This window comes from Lissotriton vulgaris, chromosome 11 (genome assembly GCF_964263255.1).
Source record: "Lissotriton vulgaris chromosome 11, aLisVul1.2, whole genome shotgun sequence".
In the NCBI taxonomy this organism is placed as follows: domain Eukaryota; kingdom Metazoa; phylum Chordata; class Amphibia; order Caudata; family Salamandridae; genus Lissotriton; species Lissotriton vulgaris.
Genome location: NC_141699.1, coordinates 499,684,021 through 499,698,852, shown reverse-complemented (window position 1 = coordinate 499,698,852; position 14,832 = coordinate 499,684,021).

Genomic DNA, 14,832 nt, shown 5'->3' with positions numbered 1-14,832 from the left:
CTAGAAAAGACTTATCTAGTCTCACCATGGGTTGAATTTTGGATTGAGCTAGGTGTGTTTTTTCTCCTGCTTTGGCTAATCCTTGTATTAAATTTGGGAATGCTGATGGATGGAAAATATAGTAAAATGAACCCAGCAAGTAAGAACATCAACTTACTCCTGAAGCCACACAAATCATCTCATCATGAACAAAGAGAACTGTCATCAGTAAACATCACAGCTATTCCTATACCTGGTGGTACAGCATGGGACAGAACTGATTATGACATTTATGGTCCTGTAGAGCTGCTGAAGATTCCACATCAATTTAAAGTTTCCTTGAGTCACTTTGTTTCACCCAGCACATTTTCTGATGATTGGAACTTTGAGACTGTTAATAACATGAAGGCAGGCTTAGAAATGTCAGCAAAATTTACAAAATATGAATACCTAAAAGGTTCATCAAATTATGAACAAATCTATTGTTTTAATCATTATGGTCATCATTATTTGCACAAATCTGCAAACCCTAAAAATGTTTTTACTTACAATCAATGGGAACATTGTCCGAAGGCTTCTATGGGTAGCTCAAAAACATTTTATGAAAAATGTCCATACTTCTCAGGTTTTATTGTCACAAATCCAGCAACATTTTACTTTAAAAATGTTAATAAGACAGGAATGAAAAGTATGTTGACTAATACTAAGCACATTTATTCTGCGGGCTTTTATGCTCAATTCTCCATATTAGGTTTTGACTTTTGGAAAGACAACATTGAGACGAAAACTGTCTGGGGCACAAAAGACTGGCAGGTGCAAGGTTTAGAAGCCTTATTCAGAGCCTGCATAATCCCAGAACAAATGATGCTTTTAAATGACACTGTTGAACAGACATCTTGTCTTGGCCTGGCTAAGATAAAAGATTTAAACAAACCATCCATACCTAAATCCACACCTGATAGTAATGGCACTACAGATGAGGAGGTAGACGTAACCTACATTTTACAACAAAACAGAACTAATCCGGATTGGAGAATATGGTTAATCTGGCCCACAGACACGAATAACTGTCAAGATAGATTCCTGAACAAGACACAAGGAATTACAGTAACTAGGCCAGATCCAAGATATGTCCAGAGACAACATCCAGGGATAATAACAACTTGCAGTGTAGGAAAACTGTGCCTTGAGTGGCTACAAAAATCCGCACTTCCAGATATAAAACAACACTTAACTTTTTCTTAAAGATGGCATTGATTTAAGAGACTTCGTACAAGGACCTCGTAAACCACGTCATAAACGTTTCAAATATGCCGGTATATATGCTGCTAATAATGAAGCATGGAAAATCACGCAAGTGGGGACTGCAGAAAGAATATGAGAAATTGATCGTATTAATTTAGAGAAAGCTCTCTCTGTAGTTGACAATGGGTTAACGACTCTGTCATCCAGAATTTATTCTCTGGACAGCATAGTATCCTCTGCCTTAGACATAATGGAACAGGACTTTCTCATTTTACAACATGGCCAGTCTCAATTGCGTTCTGTTATGTTGCTAGGCTGGACGTTACAAAATCTTTGTTCAGGCTATGTGCCTTGGCGTCTAATCAACACCACGTCATTGTTTACTGGGTTTAACCTTACAGATAAACAAATCTCTTGGGCACAAAGGGGAGCAGACTATACGGTGCTGAGCATAGAAAAACTGGAACGATTACCATTAACAGTTTCTGAGAAACCAGCCGCAGAATGGATAATATATGGCATCATTACGATGCCAGTGACCATTTTCCAGTTTCAGTATTGCTTGAAACACATACCAGCAGGCCTGTATGAAATGTTGTGTAAAGAATACATAAAGTCGACCTGAGATTTACCATACACACACAAATGTTGGAGTGGGGGAAAGGAGGTGTTTCTTAGTGGTAAGAATTGTAAAAACGCACTAAGCGGTACTCTTTTATGTCAGGGTATTAATTAACACAGAGCCTGCGATGGTTCTTCGACCAACTTATCCTGCCACCTGCAAGGTTCTCCTTGTAGGTGGCAAGCAGTGGCAGCAGTGATAGATCCAATTTTTAGGCAGCTTTCCAATGGGAGTTATATAATGTTGAATGATCACAGCTGTTGTGGAATGATGCCAGGAATAGACTATCTCGTTAGTGTGTCAGCCAGGGTCATTTGTTGTATGCAAGTATTGTTTCCTAAAAGTAAGACAGACGGGGAGTCTCTGTTATAGCCTTCACTGAACATCTCTTTTACTCGAATTGATATTTTAAGCAGAATGAAAGCCATTCTTTTACAAACTGTGCCACTGACCTCATTCAAAGAGACGTATGATCTGCAAGTTGCAAGGTCCTCTGCAGAGATACATGCCCTATTATCAACGAACTGCCCCATACATTTTGCAGAAATGTTAGGTCGTATCTTAAACATGTCTGATACCAGTGGTATTGTACATGTATTTAAGACAATTTTTTCAGGACTGTTAGCACCCTTTGAAGCAGTCCTAGGCATTTTTCCAAAACTTTGTGCGCTCTGTGTTTTGCGGCCTGCCTTTCATTTTGGGACTCGTAGCAGGAATACTATTCTTGTTCCTTCTGCTCCAATATGGCAAGTCCAGTCACCAGCGATACCCAGATTACCATGGGGAACACTCTTCTGGCAATGCAGTGTAGTGAGCGCATGATACAGATTCTTGGCTTGGCTCGTTTGAGAGATCTGAATACCACGTGGTTCCTATCATTCAGACCAATCTGGCAAGATTGCATCTTACCTGTTCTACAATGCCTGCTTTGTTGAGAGGAATGTGATATTTGTCTGACACTATGATCAGCACTGCCAACGGATGTTGACGCTTTGCTTGGTTCGGTAACGGCTCATGCATTGTGTTGACCCCATCGGCTACCAATCCTGATGACCGCATTCATTGAGGACTCTCCAGCAACTCCAGCTGAGGGTGAGATACGTGGACCAACAGGCACACAGGTACCATCTACTGTGAACATTGCTAATGCGACTGACGCTGACGGCGATGTTTCTCATCTGTATACGATTGATCTACATAATGAAGTGGTTCAACTTTCACCTACTGTGGTAAACGACTTATTGGCCAGCTTAGAAGATTTAATGTTTTCTCCTGACACCGAGAATAGCTTTTGAAAGTAGCACACAGTAGCACACAGTGTTCTATAAACTCTGAATTCGCCCTTCACTTTTTTCAAAACAAAACTTCTAACTTTGGAATATTTGATCTTGTCCACAACCTGAACAGTATTTATATATTCTGTCATGGAATGGTCTCGACTTTTTTCTTCTGTAATTAAGAGCCATTTCTTAAATGTTATTTAATGATTCATTCTGATAGCATTTCAGATGTCATACTATATGCTTTGAATGAAAACACTGCTTTTAAAATGCGTACAGCACTAATACTAATTTCCGTGTATAACCATTTCAAATGCATTTTATGTATTTTTGGTGGGATTGTAAATACATCTTTTAGATATGTTTTAAATGCTTAGAATTTAGTAATGCCCAACATAATAAAAGTGGAGTGGGTGTTGCATAGAGTTTTAGGACCCTAGTGTAATTTTCCAGATTCATGCCCTGATATAGGTTTAAATCACCTTGTCCTTATATAGGCATAGAAATCATAACCATATTTAGACATAGCCCATCCAGTCCAAATACAGGCATGGCTACTTCCACTAGTTCCAAAAATCCACAATGATTTCTTGGAAAACTCGGCTTCAGCAGTTAGGGACTTCACCTTGCTTGAATATTGGTTTGTCCTAAAAATCATGGTGTTTTCAAAGAACTGCCAATCTTTGGTGATGTTATTACGTCCAACTTTACGTCAAACTCTGCACCTTCAAGGTATAAATCTGCCCACACTTGCCCTAGCAAACACACAGTGGTTTGGAGGAGTTCAACTATCTACTTGCCCGATGCAGCTCGCTACAGCAAGTGCTGAAGGAAGCCGACCCTCCAGCTGGAGCACTGAGAGAGACACTGTCTTTCCTCTCGCCGAGAAATCCAGCTCTCGGTGTTTCCAAGCTCCCCTTGCGGGGTGTTGGGAAATCGAGTCCTGGGACAGAGAGATACCAGACCTCCTTCATTCTAAAACCAAGGTACGGAGCCGCTAGACCCTAAGAGAAATCTTGGTTAGATTCTTGGCAAAAGAATACTAAACTTATGCTATACCACACTTACTTCTTCCCTTGTACTAGACTTTGGTTAGGTATATCGGGCTAGGCGTATTTTAGAAGCACCAGTTTAGTACTTTTAGTCTTTATTTATTTATGTATGTTTTTTATGGCTTAGAAACCATACCATGCTTTTACAGTATTATTTTATAATACTCTACTTACTGTACTGCATTATACTTTGCAACCAGTATTACGATTGTAGCAGTTCACTTTACTTGCAAGAGAAAGAAGACTGCTTAATAATTCCTTTTATTGAAAACGCCCGTCTCTCTATTTCTCTGCAACTCTGTCGAAGCGAAGCATGCATGATTGACTTAGTGAAATATCTATTTATTGTTTCCACTACTCTGAAGATACGTTTTATCTTGGGGAAAGAAAGTTGTCATGTTTATGCGGTTGTCAGAAACAAATCCCTTATTGTTTATTCGAGAAAGATTCTAGTTACCTCTGAGCTAGTTGGCACTCACAATTAAGTCTAGTATATTTGATAGAGACCTAGTAGACATAAGTCCTACGTCAAATCTATAGGATATATTATTCCAATGTGCTGAGCCTATTGGGAATATAGAAACTACACTACAATGCTTTCATGCAACTGACATTATTGAGCTTTCTGCATCATCATGCATTCATATGAAATGTGTGATGTTAAACTTTGTCCAGTGCATTTTCAACTTCCTATTCTTTGTCAGACACTGCCTTACCTTCTTTGTTTGTGCTGCCCCACCACACCTTGGTGGATATGATACTCCCCCCTAATGAATTTGTGAAAAGGTGGGCGGGATATCCGTCACGTTTCTGACAGAATATCCTAGCCGCCAAACCCTAACTCAGGCCCTTAGTTTCTTCAACAAATAAGGTGCCTCAAAAGCTGATCAGAATTGCTGTTTGCTGTTTGAAATCTTTATTTCGACTAATAAGATCATAAAAGATGTACACACATCACAATCACATAAAATTTGTACAATGCATCAAAAACAATAATTATAAAAATTGGTCTCATCACTATAAGTCAAATTGTCCACGATGGGAGCTCAAAACCAATAACCAAATGCAATTTATATAAAACGGAATTAAGAGTCCGCGTCCAGCTTAAGGAAGCGTGAACCTGTGTGCCACATTGCCGTTAAGTACTTCGCCACTGCGAACACTATCTGTGGGGAGGGATCAGTTTTCAGAATTCTGTACGCAGGTAAAAAGTTTCTAAAACCCATGTTTTTAAGAAGGGGAATAAGCCAGTATTTTCAGATTTTTTGGTAGGGTTTGCAAAAAATACCACATGTGAGCGATTTTCTTGGGGATGCGTGCATGCTGGACAGCGCTCAGGACCCGGGGGTGTGGACCATGAGCTTGTAAAGGACCTTAGTGGTAGAGTACCATAGCGCCACTGCAAAAAGAGCTTCCTGGTTAGCGCGGGAGTCATACCATCCAAAACACATTCGAAAGAATAGTGGTCTTTGTTTTGGATGAATACGTTTGTCAGGGAGCCCACCCACGTCTCATTCACAGCGACAGTAAGCTTTCGTTCGTAATAAGCTTTTGATAAGTCTTTCCGTGAGATCCTGGTGCTTGCATATTCCGGATCAGTCCAGAGTTCTGATAAGCCAAGGGTCTCAAATGAGCTTTTTATATAGATTAGCCATGGGATAGGACTTGCATTTGGTGTATGTAGAAACTCCTGGAGCTCAGTCGTGTATTTGGTGAGATCGTTACTGCTCCAGAGTCGTCACCAAAAAGTTAATGGCTTGAGTCCCAATTTGTCTGCGATTGGCCTAATGTTCAGGTCCAGTCTCAAAGGAAGCATCGGCGTACTTGTGGGGAGAGCTACCATCTGCCTGATAAATTTGTTTTCTGTGTACATCAATTTTTGAGCAGTGGTGTGACCTCACAGTTCGCCCCCGTATGTGACTGCCCCCCTGGCCTGTGATTTATAAATTTGAATGACTGGACCCAGTGGACGGTATATAGAGTTCTTCACCATCCTTGAGATGCCACCCACTAGCTGTACAAGTTTCATGTTGGCTTTAATCTTGTGTGTTTCCCAGGTCATTTTCTCATTTAGAGTTACCCCCAGGTACGAAAACGTGGAGACCCTCTCTAAGCGGACTGCACCAAGCATGGGGGTAGGGCGTGTTGAGGGGGTGGGGTTTAAGATCATGTATTTTGTTTTTAGGGCGTTGATCTCAAGTCCCCTTTCGGTGCAGAATTCCAGAAAACCATCCAGTACCTTTTGGATTCCCATGGGGGATTTGGACAGCAGCAGGGTGTCGTCCGCAAACATGATGGCGGGCACCCTGCTGCCATCCAATTTAGGGGCATCAATGTCACTAATCCTGGACAGGTGGGCGATTCCCCCATTCACAAAGAGGCAGAACAGGGTCGGTGCAAGCACACAGCCCTGTCTCACCCCTCTGTCAACGGGGAATTTGTCTGTAAGGTCCCCATTCCTGCCACACCTGACACGTGCAAAGTTATTCTGATGTAATTTGTCTAGGATGGATAGGATATCTGCTGGGACACCCATATCTTCCAATACGGTCTACAGTTTTGATCTCGGCACCAGATCGAAGGCCGCTCGCAAGGCCACAATCACCGTGTACAAGCTGCCGCCCTCGATTAGTGCAGTCTTCCAATAAATGAGGTTCAGACGGAATATCTGATCAGTGGTAGATATCCCCCTTCTAAAACCTGCCTGGTATGGGCTCAGAATATCCCCTTCCTCCATCCAGCTCTGTAGCCGATCTAGTATGAGCCTACCAAAAAGCTTCTGGGACACGTCTATGAGGCTTATGGGCCTGTAGTTGGATGGGAGCAGAGGCGAACCCTTCTTAAATATAGGAACAACCTCTGCTCCCAGCCAAGTACAAGGCACATCCATGCCCCTCAGAACTGCGTTGAATAGTACCAATAGGTATGGTGCCCATACATCAGGCTCCTGTTTAAACAGGTCACCTGGAAGACCATCCAACCCTGGCGCTTTGCCCAGTGGTAGGCCCGCAATGGCTGATCTCACATCCTTTTCTGTGAAGAAGTCCCCCTCTAAGTGATTGGTGACAGATGGGGGTGGATAACATTTGGCCCCATTTTCCCATGTGTAGAGGGACTGGAAGTGTTCCTGTCAAACACTTGGTGCAATATTGGGTTCTGTTGCAGGTACTAGGTCTTCGGAACCCGTGTTAACGATGCACCAGAACTTTCAGGAATCCCTAGCAGCTAAAGAACAGGATAGTTCCTCCCATTTGTTCTGATCCCACTCCATCTTAGCACTATTGACCATTTTCTTGTATGCCTGTCTTCTGGTCTGTATCTCTGATCTACTTTTGCCTTCTTTAATAGAAGAGACAAGATCCCCCTTTGCCTTGCGACATGTGGCATTATACCATGTTGACCGGTGGTAGGCAACACCTCTACTATGAGCCTTGGTAAAAAGATCTATCGCCAAGGTCCTAACAAGTTCTTCATGTAACAACCCGAGTAGTTTGTGGGTTTCCTGGAAACTTGGTTCCACACTAAGGAGACTGACTTTTTCTAGTATTGGGATTATTGTCATGTAAAGGCTGGATAATTTTTCCCTACTATTAGCCATTTTTTCCCACCTTACTCTCTTTCTATTGTTCTCAAGAAGGAGGCCTGGATCTGGATTTACCGCCACCATGGCATGATCCCTACCCTCCTTGCCAGGGACGGCATAGTCCAATTCAAGGGCGCTGTGATCACTGTCTGTTCTGGGTAGTACTCTAAAATCAATGATGTGTTGCCAAGAGGACAGTTGAACTAAAACGTAATCTATTCTTGACTCCCTGCCCACTCTATTAAAAGTAAATCTACTTGGGTTGTCAGATTTAGTGCGACCATTGCATGCCCTGAGACCATGTTTGAGAGTTAGGGCGGTGATCTGTAGGGCAAGTGGGGTCCATGCTCTAGGGGGAGGGGCGACCATTGGAGGAACTGACCATCTAGCATCCTCTTCTAGTGAGGACCCATTCAGGAGGCCAGCAAGAGGCTCAAAGTGTGAGTTGAAATCCCCTCCCACCACGATTGGGATTCCTGTGGGTAGTTCATTGAGGAAAGCTGTAAGTTCCTCAATGGTGGTCGATTCTCGTGCTGTATTTACTGATCTAGAGTAAACATTTATCAAGACAAGTCTACGGGAATTTGTTCAATCGAGCTGGACAGCTAATATATTTTGGCTCCCCTGCCCCCCATATCGCGGGGATATAAAGTGTTGCAAAGCAAGGAAGGAAGTACTCTTCTCTCGCCCAGGTTTCTTGGAAAAGACATATGTCTTTAGAGTCAATGAAAGATATCCAATCCGGTTGGTCCCATTTGGTTCCCAGGCCTGCCACATTCCATGAGATAATTTTCAGGGAGGGAGGCCTGGGATTTATGGGTGATGTTGGAGAGGGGGCATGGTCATTTATGATACCCATAAGCGTTGTTGCCGAGGTCAAAAGTCCTCGTGCTTCTCCTGCTTCCCTGTTACTATTGGGGAGCTTAATTATGGTTTTATTTGCATCCCTACTATTCATTTCTTCAATCTGCCTAGTCTCTGTCATTGCTTCATTTGTAGAACTACAGGGTGTGGTGTTTCCCTCAAGACCCTCTCTATGGCAATGGAGATACTCCTTGCCATGGGGCCTTACCTATCAATCCACCATTTCTAGTTCGCTGTATCTATTAAATGTGGGAAAGTATGTTGGGTGATGGACTCTGGGACGGCATTCTCCTCTATTTCTTCCACCCCAGCCGCCTCCCCTACCATGATAGGTTTCCCAACCCTCCTCCTCCAAAGTTGGTGTGAAAATCGCTTGTTGTTGGGTTCTGGGGTGGTTGAAATTCGCTCTCTCTCTATGATCCCTACCTCCCCCCTCTCTGGGAAACTACCCCATCTCTCCACATCCCTTTCGTAGTTCGATGGGGGATAGAAGAAAGAAAGGGGTAATGACTTGATGCTGGTCCCTTGGTCGTCCGGGTGCCATTCACAAATATAGGAGGCGGTCCTGGGATCTCTGAAGTTAATGAGGACACAATCTCCATGGATGGTTTTCTTTAAACTGCCTACCCATGTAACCCTTCTGACCATCAGGACCTCACCAGTTATACCTTGCGGTAAAGGTCTGTACATTGATTGCCAACTAACCACCTTATTCTTCAAGGAAGCTGTTGATTCCCTGAAGGTGGTTTTCAGCTCAGGAACCCCTGTTAAAATCACTGTATAGGGGCTCGCCTCCGGAGGTAAGTACGCTGTTCAAAACTTCTTGATATTCCCAGGAGCCTCAACTATTGGCGGTATTGATTTGTGAGCATTGTGTGACTCATTTGAGGCTTGGATATTATCCTTAGTATGGTTGGGGTTAGTCTGGGGGTGGGGATTCGATAGTTGTTGGTTAGTGGGTGGATTGGAATTATCTGCCCTGTCCTTGGATTGGTTAGTCGTGCTTGGGGGAGGGATTGATTTGGCCATTTGCACCAAAGGGACTGCCCTATTATCCTTTGTTGAGCTTGTTGGGGGATCCCTTTTATTCTTTGACTCTGTGCCCCCTCTGCCGCCCCCGCCATCTGTTTTTAGACTGTCAGCTACCTGGACAGTCGATTTTTCTATAGCTACTAGCCTAGCTTCCATCTTTATTAACCGTGCTTCTAGAGGGCTTAGAAGGGATCTCATGAGAGCACCTATGTCTGCTAGTGTGATGTCCTCGCTAAAGGTATCTAGAAGTTGTGTGTTGTTGTGTTCTATTGCCTCTACAAGCAATACCTCCGAAGATATTGTCTCGGTTGTGTCAATGGGTCTGTTTTTTGTGTTGATTGAGCCAGGTCTATTAGTCTCGGGGCTAGGGTTAAGCTTGGTAGTTTTTGTCTTCTTTTTCCCTTTGTTTTGGGCTTCTGTTTTCCTTTTAGGAATAGCTCCTTCCCTAGCCCCCTGCAAAGGATTATTAGGTATACCTTTCTCAATAATTACATCTGGAACGAGGGCTACAGTGGTAGGTGTGATGGAGTGTGGTTGGCTCTGCGGCAAGTTTAACATGCTCATATCAATATATTCATTCAGGTCCTTTGCAATACTAAATGAGGTAGAGTTTAAGGTATCCGTATTCATAGGAGAATTGACAGCGCCCAATGTCTCATTATTAGGGTCAATGTTTTCAATGTTTGGTGTAAGATCGGCTCTGTTGGCAGGGGACTTGGCATGTGCCAGAGGGCCCATGGAAAATCTCCTTACCCTGTCTAGTTCTTGTGAAATGCGTCTCTCTAGGACCGTGATTTCATCAATGTATTGAGTGCCAGCTTTAGCAAAAAAGTTTTCCAGCATACCTTGAGCAGCACTGGCTGCAGCCAAAGTGCTCTTACTCCGTGTCTCTCTGGTGGTCATCTTGATACGGAGTTTGGGCCAATCTTTGTATGAAGATGTGCCGGATACACGGTAGAGCCAAAGCAAAGGGAGTGGCCCGGTCCAGGTCTCTCCCGTCCTCTAACGGCCTCAAACGGCCCCCCCTTTGCCCGGGCTTCACCCCGTGCTCCGCCCCGTGCTCTGTCCCGCGCGCGTCCCGCAATGAGCTGGGTAGTTTTATAACTCCAAGGCAGGTGGGCATAGCCGCTGCCAGAAGAGGCTGCAGGTGTGTCCTGTCCCTGCCTCGCAGTCCTGCAGCGGTGCAAACAGGAAGAGCGGCACGCCCGTGGAGCGGGTGCCGCGCCTGCTGAAATCCGAAGGTGAGTCTCTAGCAGCAATCAGGAATCCGCCCGGTGAAACAGCAGTGAGTGGCACACGCGAAGCGGGTGCCGCGAAAAGTTATAGACAGCCAGGCAGGAGGGCGTAGCCGCTGCGGGAAGAGGCTGCAGGTGTGTCCAGTCCCTGCCTCGCAGTTCCGCAGTGGTGCAAACAGGAAGAGCGGCACGCCCGTGGAGCGGGAGCCGCGCCTGTCGAAATCTGAAGGTGAGTCTCTAGCAGCAATCAGGAATCCGCCCGGTGAAACAGCAGTGAGTCAGAATTAAAGATGGTATAACATAGTGTGCCTAATAGGAAATCTTGTGTAGAACTTACCTTACCAGCAACAAACATCTTATCTAACAGCCAGAATGCCCAAAAGTCATGAACGTTTACTTACATACACATATGTTACAGTCTGCATTTAAAAATGACTCCATTATTCACAGCTCATAAAGCAAACCTTTCCACATTTTTAAAATCCATCACACACACATACGGAGACAATGAATCATAGGTGTGTAAATCAGTGTGTAGAAAATGTTACATAAGGCAACAGAGACTACAAGGTGCAGGATTCATGTCATCCATATGGGTAGGCACTTTTTAAGAGTGCTTGAAATGGAGAAGCGCAAATTCAGGATTCAGGACGGAATACAGTAGTTAGGCTTGAATTTAATGAAAGGAATGTATTTCTATGCAAACAAAACTTACTTAGTAACATCAGGATAGAAAGTCTGGGGAAAAATCTTTTACTTTCTAACCTGCACCATCTAGACAGCAGTTCATAGCTCACTGTGCTAGATTACCAATGTAACTTATGAACTGCTCAGTAACAAAAAGAATTCTGAGACAAAAGAAGTAACCCACTGACCTATCCACATAAAATATATTTCTTTTGAGATGCATGGTACACGTTCTTTGCTGAATGCATATTGATCCTTTGTGCTACTTTAGATAAGTAAAAACTGCCACTAGACAAAACACCCATCTCTCTCCAGCAGGTACATCAATACATATAAGATTTAACTTGACAGTTTTATGATTGCCCTAAAACTGCTAAATATACACCAAACTTTGCAGTGCATTTAAAATTGCTGCACTGCTACAAACCAGGCCCTCACTAAGAAACCCCCCTCCATCCTTCGAGCCTTCCAGGGAAATGCCCACCTGTCACCCGATGCCCGGTACAGACTTTCTGGCCTTGGTGGTGTTTAAAACAGACATTGGCTTGTTGGCCAGAACACTAGAACTCGCTGACCAGCATGACTACATGGATGCAGTATTCAACAGAGAATAATGCCAATTAATATGTTATTTATATTACCTAAACGATGGCTAGACCACTGGAAGTGTTGAACCTGAAAAGTGTGTTCCTTAGCAATCAATTCTAACGTTTTGCAGGGCATTTGAAAATCGTGTGCCAACTTCAAAAACAGATAATCTTATCTTACTTTACTTGTTGCTTCCATTAGAGGTTTGCCAGGGCCCACAGCTCACAGGACTCACAGCGGCAGACACCATCACACAAGAGGTGTAGGAGAGTCGAGTCGATGCGATGACTCAGTCCGTCTCATTCTCAAATGACCTCACATGCCCTGCGGCCTGCCTATGGTCCAACCGTCTAACTTAATCAGAGAGTGATAATTAAGTGAAGTAATTCACTCACAGCCAGGTCCTGAACTTGTCTTGAATCTAGTCAGTCACTCTAGAGCAGAGGTCTTCAAACTTTTGGTTGCCGAGACCCCCCTGTCAACATTTCCTAGAATAAGGACCCCCTCCTGACAAAAATTTCTAAACCTCTAGGATATGAGGACGGTGAGGACCAAATTATGCGACAGACTTCACTAAATTCTGTGAGTAGAAAATGTAAATAATGGTCTGTGATGCTGCGTATTTTGGGGTAGCATTGCTTTATTATTTAGAATTTTTTTAACACAGTAATACTGAGGAAAGATTTCACCCCATAAGTACCAGTTTATAACCAAAATACAGCAATTAACATCAGAATGATGACTAGTCAACCTCTGTGAAGGGCCTCCCAATCGCAGGAATAGGCGCTGCCACATTAGAAGCTCACCTGGCCATGGCCGGGAGCAGCAAGCGTGCATTCAAACCGTGGTAGCCTTGTGCCGAGTTAAGCAGTTTACCTATGCCCCTTTCCTCTCACCCCCTTCCTTCCATCCCTCTCTTCTCTCCTCTCCCAACCCCGGATCTCTCTCTCACATTACAGGCAGATGGTTATTAGCCCCAGGACACCTTTTGGTAACAGTAGCGCACTACAAATGTAAATAATAGGCAGAAGCAGGGCATCCACTAGACCCGAACTTCGGGTGCGGGGGTTAACACTCCCAGCCAGGGATTGTCCAAGCACTGGTCGCACACGGTGCAACAGTCTTCCCACCTTCTCCATGAACTCCTTCACTACCACTCACCAACAATACACCTCATCTCTCTATAGCACCTGATGTGCATGGTACATCTTCTTTGTACCAGGCACTTTAACCTTCTGCACTGTGTGGGTGACAAGAGTGCCTATGTGACTGCACAGTGAGCAATGCAACAGTGTGAGAGTATGGTAAAAGGAGTGACTGCAGGGTGAGTGAGGTGACCATATGAATTTGGGTTCGGCTGTAAGTGCAGAGTGGGACGAATTAGTGCATGGTTAGTGATGGCCTTGTTTGAGTGAGCTAAAGTTTGAGCAGTAAGGGGGGGACAGGTGAGTGGAGTGTCACATGAGTGCAGGTCGTGAAGTGTGCGTGTGTGACTGCAGGGTGAGGTAATGAGTGAACAATGCAAGCGAATTTTTAGTGCAGTGATCACTGAGAGCAGGGTGAGCGGGTGAATGTTGTGAGTGCATGGTGATCAGTGTGAGTGCATGGTGATCAGTGTGAGTGCATGATGATCGTGTGAGTGCATGGTTATCAGTGTGAGTGAATGGTGATCAGAGTGAGTGCATGGTGATCAGAGTGAGTGCATGGTGATCAGTGAGTGCATGGTGATCAGTGTGAGTGCAGGGTGAGTGGGTGAATAGTGTGAGTGCATGGTGATCAGTGTGAGTGCATGGTGATCAGTGTGAGTGCATGGTGATCAGTGTGAGTGCATTGTGATCAGTGTGAGTGCATTGTGACCAGTGTGAGTGCATTGTGATCAGTGTGAGTGCATTGTGATCACTGTGAGTGGCGGGTGAATGGTGTGAGTGCATTGTGATCAGTGTGAGTACATTGTGATCAGTGTGAGTGCATGGTGATCAGTGTGAGTGCATTGTGATCGCTGTGAGTGCAGGGTGAGAGGGTAAATGTTGTGACTGCATTGTGATCAGTGTGAGTGTATTGTGATCGCTGTGAGTGCAGGGTGAGCGGGTGAATGTTGTGACTGCATTGTGATCAGTGTGAGTGCATTGTGATCGCTGTGAGTGCAGGGTGAGTGGGTGAATGTTGTGACTGCATTGTGATCAGTGTGAGTGCATTGTGATCGCTATGGGTGCATGGTGATCAGTGTGAGTGCATGGTGATCAGTGGGAGTGCATGGTGATCAGTGCGAGTACATGGTGATCAGTGGGAGTGCATTGTGATCGCTGGGAGTGCAGGGTGAACGTGAAAGTGAAGGTGAGAATGAGAAGTGAGTAGTTTGAAAGCAGGGTGCATTCCCAGAAACTTGAAGCGTAGGGTTCAACTATTGCTATAATGGCATTAATCAGGGTTCGAGGGTGGAGGAAATAAATAATGTGCTGATCCTGCAACAAACTTCCAGTCTAAGGATTAGGGTTACCAGCTCGTTATCACCTACAGCTGTTTTTTTGCACTTATCTGTGAATACTTAGAACAGCAAATATAAATAGAAAGCACTTTTAATTGTGTTCTAGGGATGCCTCAATGATCCATGACTAATAATTAAAGAACATAAAGACAGAAAAGTCACATCACTAATTAATACATA